At 35.8% G+C, this 15,130-nt stretch overlaps 1 pseudogene; it reads left to right on the top strand.

Annotated features, from left to right (window-relative positions):
- Window positions 1-176: 176 nt before the first annotated feature.
- LOC113309169 lies at window positions 177-2,092 on the top strand (annotated as a pseudogene).
- Window positions 2,093-15,130: the final 13,038 nt, after the last annotated feature.

Genomic DNA, 15,130 nt, shown 5'->3' with positions numbered 1-15,130 from the left:
CAAAATCTCTCACTTCAATCTTCTGAAAACCAAAAACACACAAAAATCTTAATCTCATCAACCAACAATGCCTTCTTCTTCTTCTCTTCATCAACACCAACTTCTTGGTCCACCAGAAATTTACACATCTCAATCAAAAACTTCTTCCAGAACCATCAAGTTCTCATCATCTACAGATGCAACCAGATCCATGGACTCAATGGTTGATGATTTCAGCAATTTGAGAGGATATACAGAGAACGGATCAGCAACTTATGTATCTACTGCAAACCCATTACTCGATTTCTTCTTCCATATAGTTCCTGACACACCATCTGAATCCGTGACAGAAAGATTGCAGGCATCTTGGAGTTTTGACCCACTGAAAGCTTTAAAGCTGGTTTGCAACTTGAGAGGCGTCAGAGGGACTGGAAAGTCAGATAGAGAAGGGTTTTATGCGGCGGCGTTGTGGATTCATAAGCATCATCCTAAAACCCTTGCTTGTAATGTGAAAAGTATTGCGGATTTTGGGTATTTCAAGGATTTGCCTGAGATACTTTATAGATTGCATGAAGGTGTGGAAATTCGGAAAATACAAAAGGAGGAATGGTTGAGAAAAAAGAGGCCAAGAACGGTTACCATATGTCGGATCGATCGGAAGCGAGGAAAGCGTTATTTCATCAGGCGTCCTGTTGTTAGAGTATCAAACAAGAAGAAGATACCGGTACATCAGAGGCGGCACCGGGCTAAGCGAATTGCAGAATCGAGAAAGAGGGATGCTCTTGAAAAAGAAAAAGCCAGGAATCTGAGGAAGAAAAAGGAGCAGGAGAAGTGGAGAAAAGCAGTTGGTAGGTATAATGCTGATGCGGATTACAGATTCTTGCATGACAGAATATCTGAATATTTTGCTGAATGTTTAGTTTTGGACTTGGAGTGGTTGAAATCTGGCCAATGCAATAAGATTAGATGGGCTGCTAAGTGGTGTCCGACTTTAGATTCTTCATTCGATAAATCTACTCTTTTGTGCGAAGGCATTGCCAGAAGAATTTTCTTGCGCAGTTCGTATCCAGAATATGCGAAGTTAAAGGAATAACATTATGCGTACAGAATACGTGATCGTCTAAGGAAAGAATTCCTCGTTCCTCTGCGCAAAGCATTGGAGCTACCAGAGGTCTATATAAGTTCCAACAGCTGGGATTCTTTGCCGTACAACCGTGTTCCCTCGGTAGCTATGAAAAACTACAAGTATATCTTTGAGAGACATGATGAAGTGCGCTTCAAAAATTACCTGGAAAATGTCAAACGCGGAGAAAGCAGCATCGCTGCTGGAGCGTTGCTTCCACATATGATCATAGCATCTTTGAAGGGTAAAGGAGGTCGAGAAGTTGCAGAGCTTCAATGGAAGAGAATGGTGGATGATTTGTCAAAGATCGGAATACTGAACGACTGCCTTGCAGTATGTGACGTATCTGGAAGTATGGCAGGAACACCAATGAAGGTCTCTGTTGCTCTTGGTCTGTTAGTTTCTGAATTGAGTGCATACCCATGGAAAGGGAATGTAATTTCATTTAGTACAAACCCGGAACTTCACAAGATTAAAGGCGATAGTTTGAAATCAAAGACGGAATTCATTAGAAGGATGGAATGGGGAGGGTCAACAGATTTCCAAAAAGTTTTTAATCAAATATTGGAAGTTGCTGTCAGAGGGAAACTGAAGGAACATCAGATGATTAAGAGGCTTTTTGTGTTCAGCGACATGGAGTTCAATCAAGCTTCAAGGAAGCAGCAATCTTGGAACAATTACCGCAACATAAGAAATGGATCCAATGAGTCTCCAGAGAATGAATGGGAGACGGACTACAGAGAAATAGAAAGGAAGTTTAGAGCAAAGGGGTACAGAAAGGTGCCTGAAATTGTGTTCTGGAACCTTAGAGACTCTGATGCGACACCAGTACTGAGAGAAAAAAAGGGTGTGGCACTAGTTAGTGGGTTTTCGAAGAATATGTTGAAGCTGTTCTTAGAGGGTGGGGATGTGAGTGATCTTCAACCCATTGCCATAATGGAAAGATCAATCTCTGGTGATGAATACAGCAACTTAGCTGTAGTTGATTGATTATATGTTTTCATGTTAACAATCTGAACTTTTTCTTTGTAGAATCGAACAACCAACAAGTTACCAATAACTAGTGCATTTCACTCTCTTTGTTTCCAGTAAAATTTCCAGTCTTGATTCTCTTGAATATTGCTTGCTGCTTGATTTACTACATTTCCTTTTATCTACATTTGGGTGTAACTATCCTAAAGTAAACCCTAACCCTCCCTTTAAAATGTCACATTCCAAACGCAAATGAAATTATTCACACAAAATCCTTTCGGGTCTAATCATCTCTGCGCCGCAAGGTGAACACCTTCAAAATTCAGATCGGGAGATCACAAACTCTTTTTGTTCTCTGAATTCTGAAATGAAAAATTGTTGAGAGACAGATTTGTTGTAGATTATTGTTGTAGATTAAGGGGAGGAAGAAGATCAAGAATACAAGCGGAAGAAGATATGGAAGTAGAAGCAGTTGTAAGATCTAAATTGTTTGAGTTTTTACCTAATAAAATCTGGGGGGTTATACAAAAGAAGAATCACAAGAAGAAGAAAAGGAAAAAAAATGAAATTGGTAAGATTTGGATAAATTGGTATGAGAAGATTCGGAAGTGGGGTTTTCAGTACCAAGTCCAAATGCTTTATCTGTTGGTTTTGTAGATCCAAATTTCAAGCTCAGAAATCCCAGAAGATTTCTGTGTGGAAAGGGAGCAGTAGCACAAGTAACAGACGTGCTATCTAGCCTCAACATCTTATAGATGAATATATGATAGCAGCATAGCTACCTCGATCTTTCACATTGGCTTGATACTCAATGATCATCAATAAGGCATGCAATTGATGATCTAGAGGCATGATCTTGTGGACAAAACGAGTTTAGTTGGGTGTAATGTTAACAACATACCCCCTATAATCGATGGAAATTACTAGGAAAAACACAACAGAGAGTCAAATGGAGAAATTGTGAAACTTAGTGAGCAATTGAAAAGCTGAAAGATGATCTTAAATCAGCATGCAAGAGGTTTTCGATTTTACTTTAACCTGATTGTTCCTTACAATTGAACTGTTGTAGTTATTTTATTTGTTTGTATGGGATATTGGGTCATGCCATATTATAATGGGTTACCTGCTTGAGCTATATTCATTGTTGTATTCATGTCATTTTGCTAAAAAAATGTATGTCTTCATTGAATTTGTGTAACATAATTATTGCGAAGAATATGCTGAAGTTGTTCTTAGATGGTGGGGATGTGAGTGAGCTTCAACCCGTTTCCCTAATGGAAAGATCAATCTCTGGTGCTGAATACAACAACTTAGCTGTAGTTGATTGATTATATGTTTTTCATGTTAACAATCTGAACTTTTTCTTTGTAGAATCGAACAACCAACAAGTTACCAATAACTAGTATATTTCACTCTCTTTGTTTCCAGTAAAATTTCCAGTCTTGAATATTTCTTGCTGCTTGATTTACTACGTTTCCCTTTATCTACATTTGGGTGTAACTATCCTAAAGTAAACCCTAACCCTCCCTTTAAAATGTCACATTCCAAACGCAAATGAAATTATTCACATAAAATCCTTTCAGGTCTCATCATCTCTGCGCCGCAAGGTGAAAACCTTCAAAATTCAGATCTGGAGATCACAAACTCTTTTTGTTCTCTGAATTCTGAAATGAAAAATTGTTGAGAGACAGATTTGTTGTAGATTAAGGGGAGGAAGAAGATCAAGAATACAAGCGGTAGAAGATATGGAAGTAGAAGCAGTTGTAAGATCTAAATTGTTTGAGTTTTTACTTAATAAAATCTGGGGGGTTATACAGAAGAAGAATCACAAGAAGAAGAAAAAGAAAAAAAATGAAATTGGTAAGATTTGGATAAATTGGTATGAGCATATTCGGAAATGGGGTTTTCGGTACCAAGTCCAAATGCTTTATATATTAGTTTTGTAGATCCAAATTTCAAGCTCAGAAATCCCAGAATATTTCTGTGTGGAAAGGGAGCAGTAGCACAAGTAACAAACGTGCTATCTAGCCTCAACATCTTATAGATGAAGATATGATAGCAGCATAGATACTTCGATCTTTTACATTGGCTTGATACTCAGTTATCATCAATAAGGCATGCAATTGATGATCTAGAGGCATGATCTTGTGGACAAAACGAGTTTAGTTGGGTGTAATGTTAACAACATACCCGTTATAATCGATGGAAATTACTAGGAAAAACACAACAGAGAGTCACATGGAGAAATTGTGAAACTTAGTGAGGAATTGACAAGCTAAAAGATGATCTTAAATCAGCATGCAAGAGGTTTTCGATTTTACTTTAAGCTGATTCTTCCTTACAATTGAACTGTTGTTGTTACTTTATTTGTTTGTATGGGATATGGGGTCATGCCATATTATAATGGGTTACCAGCTTGAGCTATATTCATTGCTGTATTCATGTCATTTGCTAAAACAATGTATGTCTTAATTGAACTTGTGTAACATAATTATTGCGAAGAATATGCTGAAGTTGTTCTTAGATGGTGGCATGTGAGTAAGCTTCAACCCGTTGCCCTAATGGAAAGATCAATCTCTGGTGCTGAATACAACAACTTAGCTGTAATTGATTGATTATATGTATTTCATGTTAAAAATCTGAACTTTTTCTTTGTAGAACCGAACAACCAACAAGTTACCAATAACTAGTGTATTTCACTCTCTTTATTTCCAGTAAAATTTCCAGTCTTGAATATTGCTTGCTGCTTGATTTACTACGTTGACCTTTATCTACATTTGGGTGTAACTATCCTAAAGTAAACCCTAACCCTCCCTTTAAAATGTCACATTCCAAACGCAAATGAAATTATTCACACAAAATCCTTTCGGGTCTAATCATCTCTGCGCCGCAAGGTGAACACCTTCAAAATTCAGATCGGGAGATCACAAACTCTTTTTGTTCTCTGAATTCTGAAATGAAAAATTGTTGAGAGACAGATTTGTTGTAGATTATTGTTGTAGATTAAGGGGAGGAAGAAGATCAAGAATATAAGCGGAAGAAGATATGGAAGTAGAAGCAGTTGCAAGATCTAAATTGTTTGAGTTTTTACCTAATAAAATATGGGGGGTTATACAAAAGAAGAATCACAAGAAGAAGAAAAGGAAAAAAAATGAAATTGGTAAGATTTGGATAAATTGGTATGAGAAGATTCGGAAGTGGGGTTTTCGGTACCAAGTCCAAATGCTTTATCTGTTGGTTTTGTAGATCCAAATTTCAAGCTCAGAAATCCCAGAAGATTTCTGTGTGGAAAGGGAGCAGTAGCACAAGTAAGAGACGTGCTATCTAGCCTCAACATCTTATAGATGAAGGTATGATAGCAGCATAGCTACCTCGATCTTTCACATTGGCTCGATACTCAATGATCATCAATAAGGCATGCAATTGATGATCCATAGGCATGATCTTGTGGACAAAACGAGTTTAGTTGGGTGTAATGTTAACAACATATCCCCTATAATCGATAGAAATTACTAGGAAAAACACAACAGAGAGTCAAATGGAGAAATTGTGAAACTTAGTGAGCAATTGAAAAGCTGAAAGATGATCTTAAATCAGCATGCAAGAGGTTTTCGATTTTACTTTAACCTGATTGTTCCTTACAATTGAACTGTTGTAGTTATTTTATTTGTTTGTATGGGATATTGGGTCATGCCATATTATAATGGGTTACCTGCTTGAGCTATATTCATTGTTGTATTCATGTCATTTTGCTAAAACAATGTATGTCTTAATTGAACTTGTGTAACATAATTATTGCGAAGAATATGCTGAAGTTGTTCTTAGATGGTGGCATGTGAGTGAGCTTCAAACCGTTGCCCTAATGGAAAGATCAATCTCTGGTGCTGAATACAACAACTTAGCTGTAATTGATTGATTATATGTATTTCATGTTAAAAATCTGAACTTTTTCTTTGTAGAACCGAACAACCAACAAGTTACCAATAACTAGTGTATTTCACTCTCTTTATTTCCAGTAAAATTTCCAGTCTTGAATATTGCTTGCTGCTTGATTTACTACGTTGACCTTTATCTACATTTGGGTGTAACTATCCTAAAGTAAACCCTAACCCTCCCTTTAAAATGTCACATTCCAAACGCAAATGAAATTATTCACACAAAATCCTTTCAGGTCTCATCATCTTTGCGCCGCAAGGTGAAAACCTTCAAAATTCAGATCGGGAGATCACAAACTCTTTTTGTTCTCTGAATTCTGAAATGAAAAATTGTTGAGAGACAGATTCGTTGTAGATTATTGTTGTAGATTAAGGGGAGGAAGAAGATTAAGAATACAAGCGGAAGAAGATATGGAAGTAGAAGCAGTTGTAAGATCTAAATTGTTTGAGTTTTTACTTAATAAAATCTGGGGGGTTATACAGAAGAAGAATCACAAGAAGAAGAAAAGGAAAAAAAATGAAATTGGTAAGATTTGGATAAAATTGTATGAGCAGATTCGGAAATGGGGTTTTCGGTACCAAGTCCAAATGCTTTATCTGTTGGTTTTGTAGATCCAAATTTCAAGCTCAGAAATCCCAGAAGATTTCTGTGTGGAAAGGGAGCAGTAGCACAAGTAAGAGACGTGCTATCTAGCCTCAACATCTTATAGATGAAGGTATGATAGCAGCATAGCTACCTCGATCTTTCACATTGGCTCGATACTCAATGATCATCAATAAGTCATGCAATTGATGATCCATAGGCATGATCTTGTGGACAAAACGAGTTTAGTTGGGTGTAATGTTAACAACATATCCCCTATAATCGATAGAAATTACTAGAAAAAACACAACAGAGAGTCAAATGGATAAATTGTGAAACTTAGTGAGGAATTGACAAGCTGAAAGATGATCTTAAATCAGCATGCAAGAGGTTTTCGATTTTACTTTAAGCTGATTCTTCCTTACAATTGAAATGCTGTAGTTATTTTATTTGTTTGTATGGGATATTGGGTCATGCCATATTATAATGGGTTACCTGCTTGAGCTATATTCATTGCTGTATTCATGTCATTTTGCTAAAAAAATGTATGTCTTAATTGAATTTGTGTAACATAATTATTGCGAAGAATATGCTGAAGTTGTTCTTAGATGGTGGGGATGTGAGTGAGCTTCAACCCGTTGCCCTAATGGAAAGATCAATCTCTGGTGCTGAAAACAACAACTTAGCGGTAGTTGATTGATTATATGTTTTCATGTTAACAATCTGAACTTTTTCTTTGTAGAATCGAACAACCAACAAGTTACCAATAACTAGTGTATTTCACTCTCTTTGTTTCTAGTAAAATTTCCAGTCTTGAATATTGCTTGCTGCTTGATTTACTACGTTTCCCTTTATCTACATTTGGGCGTAACTATCCTAACGTAAACCCTAACCCTCCCTTTAAAATGTCACATTTCAAACGCAAATGAAATTATTCACACAAAATCCTTTCAGGTCTCATCATCTCTGCGCCGCAAGGTGAAAACCTTCAAAATTCAGATCGGGAGATCACAAACTCTTTTTGTTCTCTGAATTTTGAAATGAAAATTGTTGAGAGACAGATTTGTTGTAGATTATTGTTGTAGATTAAGGGGAGGAAGAAGATTAAGAATACAAGCGGAAGAAGATATGGAAGTAGAAGCAGTTGTAAGATCTAAATTGTTTGAGTTTTTACTTAATAAAATCTGGGGGATATACAGAAGAAGAATCACAAGAAGAAGAAAAGGAAAAAAAATGAAATTGGTAAGATTTGGATAAATTGGTATGCGCAGATTCGGAAATGGGGTTTTCAGTACCAAGTCCAAATGCTTTATCTGTTGGTTTTGTAGATCCAAATTTCAAGCTCAGAAATCCTAGAAGATTTATGTGTGGAAAGGGAGCAGTAGCACAAGTAACAGACGTGCTATCTAGCCTCAACATATTATAAATGAAGATATGATAGCAGCATAGCTACCTCGATCTTTCACATTGGCTTTATACTCAATGATCATCAATAAGGCATGCAATTGATGATCTAGAGGCATGATCTTGTTAACAAAACGAATTTAGTTGGATGTAATGTTAACAACATACCCCCTATAATCGATGGAAATTACTAGGAAAAACACAACAGAGAGTCAAATGGAGAAATTGTGAAACTTAATGAGGAATTGATAAGCTGAAAGATGATCTTAAATCAGCATGCAAGAGATTTTCGATTGTACTTTAAGCTGATTCTTCCCTACAATTGAACTGCTGTAGTTATTTTATTTGTTTGTATGGGATATTGGGTCATGCCATATTATAAGGGGTTACCTGCTTGAGCTATATTCATTGCTGTATTCATGTCATTTTGCTAAAAAAATGTATGTCTTAATTGAATTTGTGTAACATAATTATTGCGACGAATATGCTGAAGTTGTTCTTAGATGGCGGGGATGTGAGTGAGCTTCAACCCGTTGCCCTAATGGAAAGATCAATCTCTGGTGCTGAATACATCAACTTATGTTTTTCATGTTAACAATCTGAAAATTTTCTTCATAGAATCAGAACTTTCAACAAGTTATCAATAACTAGTCTATTTCTCTTTGCTTCCCGTTTTTATAAATAAAAAAATTCTAGTCTTGAATTTTGCTTGTTACTTGATTTACTATGTTGCCCTTATCTACATTTGGGGGTAACTATCCTAAAGTAAACCCTAGCCAGCCCTTTAAAATGTCACATTTCAAACGCAATTGAAATTATACACACAAAATTCTTTTAGGTCTCATCTGCGCCGCAAGGTGATAGAGGAACTTGAAAATTTCAGATTTGGAGATCACAAACTCTCTGAAAAGGAAAAAAAAAATGTTTGAGTTTTTACTACTGGGGGTTATACAGATACAGAATCACATGAAGAAGAAAAGGAAAAATAGAAAACTGGTTATATTGGATAAATTGGTATGAGCGGATTTGGAAATGGGGTTTTCAGTAGTATGTCCAGATGCTTTATCAGTTAGAAGCTGGTTCGTGGTTCACAACCAGATTTTCCATGCAAATGGAGAAACGTATGAGTCAAGTGGAGAAGCTGTGAAACTTGAGGAGCAATTGAGGACCTGTAAGATGATTTTAACACAACATATGAGTCAAATAGAGAAATTGTGGAACTTTGAGAGGAATTGATGACCTCGCAGATAATCTTCAATCAGCATGAAGAGGTCAATTTTTGATTTGGATTTCACTATAAGGTGATTTTTACTTGTAATTTAAGGGATGTAGTTATTTTATTTTGTTTGTTTGGATGGGTTACTGGGTCATTCAGTGATTCAGATTTTAATGAGTTACCAGCTTAAGCTCTATGTGTTTGTTGTATTCATCTTGCTAGAACATTGCGTGTCTTAATTGAATATTTAATTGTTCGTTGAATTTACGTGGTTCACCGTTTAGTTACATCTGCTTGTAAAAGTTCTGAATTTGTGTAACATAATAATTATTGCGTGTATGTCCTTTGTGATATCTTGGTGTCTTTGTAATGTGTATGTAGGTTTGAGGAGAAACTAATTATAAATCTGAAGAGAAGTCCTAGAGGGCTCATGCTAAAGAAGAAGCGGAAAACAGATGAGTAGAAGGAAATAGCATGATTGAATCAAACATTTCCTGTATCGACTATAAGATGCTTGATGCTGCTTTAGCAGGTGAAGAACTTATGCTAATATTACTTTGTGTTCATCTCTTGCCTAGTTCTTTTGTTGAATTAGTTGGATTATTCTTTGTTGTTGTGTAAGCTTATCTACTGAGAAAGTCAAGTGATTCAAAATGTATCATTAGGTGTACGAAGTCGATACTGGTCCTTTTAGGGCTCATGGAAAGTACTGTCGAATGTGTTGGAGAGCCTGTAAAGTCTAGATGAATAGAGAGCTAGCCGGTCTATTTTTCAGAAAAATGTCAACTAAGGCAGCAATGAAGTAACTCAAGGAGCAAACAAGCCCACAGCATGTACGAGATAGATCTCGGCCTAATTAATGGAAGTTATGCCGAATGAACTGAACATGAGCTAGGTTAAGTGTGTTCTAGAAATAACACAGTTACGATGAAACACATACGTACATAGTACCAAAAGTTTTGAATAAGCGTACTCAATGACTCAAGGAGTCGCAACTAGAGATTGGGTATTTACTTTAGATAGTGGTGGTGGTCTTGTAGCTAACTGCACCATTCCCTGTTCGAAGTGTGGATGAGCACCAATCCGCGGTTGCATCTGAAAAAGCACATGGAGCATATACTCCAAAAGGTTCAATAAGCATCAATAGTACCTCAAGGATCAACTAAATAGAGATTGTTTATTTACTTGAGCTGCTGGTGTAGGCGTGGTGGTGGTTGTCTTGTAGCTAACGACACAATTCCCTGTTCGAAGTGCGAATGACCACCAATTGGCGACTGCATCTGAAAACATGGTTCCATTTGATTTGGACCCATCATCATTCAATCCATTATTCTGAATCAAAGAACAACAAAAATGACCAAACTTGAGTCATCATATTTCAGACATAATTGAAATGAAAGCTAATACTCTAAAGAGTCAAATTTCTTTAGAGAAAAGGGGTACAGGAAGGTGCATGAAATTGTATTTTATTGATTATAAGTTTATTGATTACATGATTTTCATGTTAAAGTTGAACCAGGGCGGAGCCAGGATTTTTAGAGGTGGTGAAAGAAAAAAACAAATACACAACAAAATAAAAATTGCAACCTCAACCAGCAAGAGGTCCCTGGATGGGGATGTATGCTTCATGTTGATATGCATATACATACAAATGTCAAAGTCCATCCATAGTCATGAAAAGGGAAAGCCCATAGTCGTGAAAAGTGAAATATATGTTGAAAAGAAATAGGTGAGAGTTAATTGCACTCGGGAGGGATATTAAGGTCTTGGAGAGTTGGACTCTTAAGAATTTAGAGGGTGCAAAAATCAATTAGTCTTTGATATGGGCTTGGAAAACGAACACTTTGTGTGGATATTTGACATTTAAGGGTGTGAAATTGCCTCCACCCCTCAGATGAACTTTTCATCATATAATCATCGTAACAACCAAGCAGTTACAGATAACCAGTGTATTTTTCAAATTCCGTCTTTATAAATAAAATTCAGAAACCTAGAGATATCTGGTTATGCTTTGAGTGAAATTTTCAGCTAAACATTGTTTCAACGCCGGATTAGGTAGATTTTAGACACAAGCTTTAGTTGTTTTTTCTTTGCATAAATTAATAAATAAAAATGTGTGATTAAGCAAAATAAAGTCATTTGTTTAATGGATTTCATCGTGTTAACTCTGGCTTCAAGAAACGTGGGAAGTGGTTCAAATGCTTTCATTCTACTTGTTTGGGGCCAGCATGGTTAGTTCAAAGTCTTATAAATTTAAATTTTCAGCCTCTTTCCATATGTACCATCAAAAAAACAATGACATATCTATAATACAAAACAGAATGGGTTTTTGAGCTTGGACGGTCGGATAACATTTTGAGAGACAAACATTGCATCCGACCATCCCAGTTTCATCCCAGCGAAAGATTTCCGATGGTCGTCGTTTCTGTAACCCCTCTCATTATGAATCAAAATTTATTAATCTTTAATTATTGCATCACCTCTTAACTCAAGATATCAAAGAAACATTAAATGAAATCATAATATATATATCATACATGCATTAATTGGATTTAGTGGTGGCATGATGAATTTAATGGGAAATGGTTTTTTTTTTATTTTTTATTCATAACTCATAAGTGAGATATGCATACACACTATTACTTAAATGATTTTGTGTTCGTTTTTGGATATTGTATATGAATAATTTTACAATGTACTTATAGACATTATTTTCGTTTAAAACAAAATAGAAAACTATATCGCAAAGGAACACGAATTAATTTAAAGTCCAGAAAAAAAGAAAAATTACACCAATCAGATATCATACATAAGCAGTGTCGGTACGTCACGAGTTATCTCTAGATACTTATTAGAACTCTCTGTTAACCTCATGTCGTCCCGTTACGTTACGGCACAGGTTATTTCTAGTATCCAAACAAAACAGTAAAAGTATTCATATTAATCCCTAAAAAAATAAAACCAAAACCACAATGCTCTCACTCAATGCAGTTAATCTTGGCCGAGATTCTTACCAGATACCAGCTTTGACAACGTAGCAAAATGTTTAATTTCGTCGAGAAAAAATTTAGTCGGAAATCTCGATTGGCTAGGTTAGAATTTGGCCGAAATCGTCCGGAAATTTCGGTTGAAATTTATTCTTCTTGTGAGCGGAGACTTTTCTTTTTAAAAAACATTGTGGTATTTCATTATATATATACACAATTCAACATGTTTTTGACCGAAAACTTGTTTATTTTACTAAAAATTGTGGTATTTCATTATATCAATACACAACTTAACATGTCCATAGAGAAGCATAGGTGTAGCATTCGAAAACTAAGTCCGGTAACTACTACAAGATTTCACCTAGAAGCTCCTCGAGATAAAATTGTTCCAGTATCTCGGTTCAAACCGAGACACACCTAAATCCGGAATTGACAAAATTTCTCTCAAAATAGCCATAGGAGTTGTCCTTATATATCTACTTGAGTACATGGTAACATCAAACAATAGATGTAAATTTGGGTATAATCATCCTAAAACCCTAGCCCTCCACTATAAGATTCCCAATGCAAATGAAATTATAGACAAAAACTCCTTAAGGTCTCATCTCTGCGCCGCAAGGTGAAAACCCAGTAGAAACTTCAAAATTCAGATCGTGAGATCACAAACTCTCTCTGGTCTCTGAATTGTGAAATGAAAGATTTCTAGATTAAGGGGAGGAGGAAGAAGATCAAGAACACAAGCAGAAGAAGATATGGAAGTAGAAGCAGTTGTATTGTTTGAGTTTTTTTTTAAGAAAATCTGGGGGGTTATACAGATACAGAATCACAAGAAGGAAAAAAAAATTGTTAAAATTGGTGATTCGGTACGAGCAGATTCGGAAATGGGATTTTCAGCAGCAACTCCAAATGCTTTGTTTGTTAAAAGCCAAATCTAAATCCCAAGCAAAGAAATTCAAAGAAGCAATTGTTGACCTGGAAGCACTCTTGAAGATTTTTTGGGAAACAACAAGTCTTTTGTGGGATAACTGTTGCAACAGAAACCTATAATCCTTTGGAAATTGCTACTCTCTGGTGTGCTTCGTTTGAGTACTTTGATATTGAGGAAACCATGCAAAATGGAAAAACACAACAGATGAAGCAAATGGAAAAATTGTGGAACTTAGAGAGGAATTGCGGTCATCAAAGATATATTCAACACAACAGATGAGTCAAATGGAGAAGCTATGAAACTTAGAGAGGAATTGAGGATCTCAAAAATGATTTTTAATAAGCATGGAAGAAGTCAAATTTGGATTTCAATTTTAAGGTGATTCTTCCTTGAAATTTAAGGGCTGTATTTTAATTGTTCCTATGGGACCATAGGCTCTATGTGTTTGTTGTATTCATTTCTTCTTGCTAGAACACGTGTCTCTTAATTGAATAATTAATTGCTCGCTGGCTGAATTTATTTGGTTAACATCTATTTACTTCGGTTTTTAGAATAATTATTGCGTGTATGTGTTTTAATTCGTGATATCTGCGTATCTATGTAGGTTTGAAGAGACGCTAATTATAAACCTGAAGAGAAGTATATAAAGGTTAGGGGTCCTCCTCCTAAAAGAGGCTGTAAGGACAAGTCGCTGAGACTAATGCTAAAGAAGAAGGGGCAAAACAGATAAGTAGAAGGAAATAGCATATAATATTGAAACAAAAATGGATTGTATTGGCGAAGATGCTTGATGTTGCTTTAGAAGGTGAAAATCTTATGCTAATGTTACTTTGATGTCAGTATCTTATCTGTGAGAGCTTTCTGTTTATCTTTTGTCTAGTCCTTTGTTGAATTAGTTTGATTATACTCTTTGTTTTTGTGTAAGCTTTTATCTACTGAGAAAGTTAAATGCTTCAAAATGTATCATTAGGTGTACGAAGTCGATACTGGTCCTTTTAGGGCTCATGGAAAGTACTGTCGAAATGTAATGTTTCTATTGTGTAAGCTCCTTGATGAAGATTGTTTATTAGTTACAGATTTTATTTGGTCTTGTACTAGTTTCACAGTTGGAAATTCGTTGATAGATGTTTTTGTGTGGTTGGATAGTAAAGTTAGTTGTAAAATAATCGTGTCATTGCAACTCAAGATAAGTTATACTGATGGAACCTGATTGTATTATAGGTGCTGGATAATCCACTATCACCAGATTCGGACGGCGGAGGAGTGGTATCAATCTTTAAAGGGTAAAGGAGCTCGAGATGTTGCGGAGCTTCAATGGAAGAGAATGGTGGATGATATATTAAAGATCAATTGTCTTGGCATTTGTGAAGGTCTCTGTTGCTCTTGGTTTGTTCATATCAGAATTGAGTGAAGACCCATGGAAAGAAAAAGTAACATTCAGTACAAATCAGCAACTTCACAAGATTGAAGGTGAAGATTTTTGATCAAATATTGCAAGTTGCAAAGGAAAGGAACATCAGAAGATTAAGAGGCTTTTTGTGTTCAGCGACATGGAATTCAATCAAGCTTCAAGGAAGCAGAGATATGGGAACAATGAGGCTATGGGAAATGAATGGGAGACGGACTATGGAGTAATACAACAAAAGAACATGTTGAAGTGGTTTTTAGATAGCGGGGATGTGTATTATCTGCAATTGCAACCAATTGCCGTAATGGGAAGAACAATCTCTTGCGTTGAGTACAGTAACTTAGCTGTAGTTGATTGATTATATGTTTTTCATGTTAAAGTTGGACTTTTCGTAACAGAATTAAAACCAAGAACTATATTTCTCCTTTTGCCTTTATCAATAAAATTTAGAAAACCAGTGTTGTCTGGTTAAACTTTTGTAATTTATTGTTGCATGCGTTCCATGGAGATAACACAATAGAAAAAGACAAAACAACGACACCATTGTGATATTTTCTCTCAAAATTGTGTATTACACTTAAAACCAATGTCTTTT

The sequence above is a fragment of the Papaver somniferum genome, chromosome 9 (genome assembly GCF_003573695.1).
Source record: "Papaver somniferum cultivar HN1 chromosome 9, ASM357369v1, whole genome shotgun sequence".
Lineage (NCBI taxonomy): Eukaryota > Viridiplantae > Streptophyta > Magnoliopsida > Ranunculales > Papaveraceae > Papaver > Papaver somniferum.
This window is presented reverse-complemented; position numbering and strand designations above follow the sequence as displayed.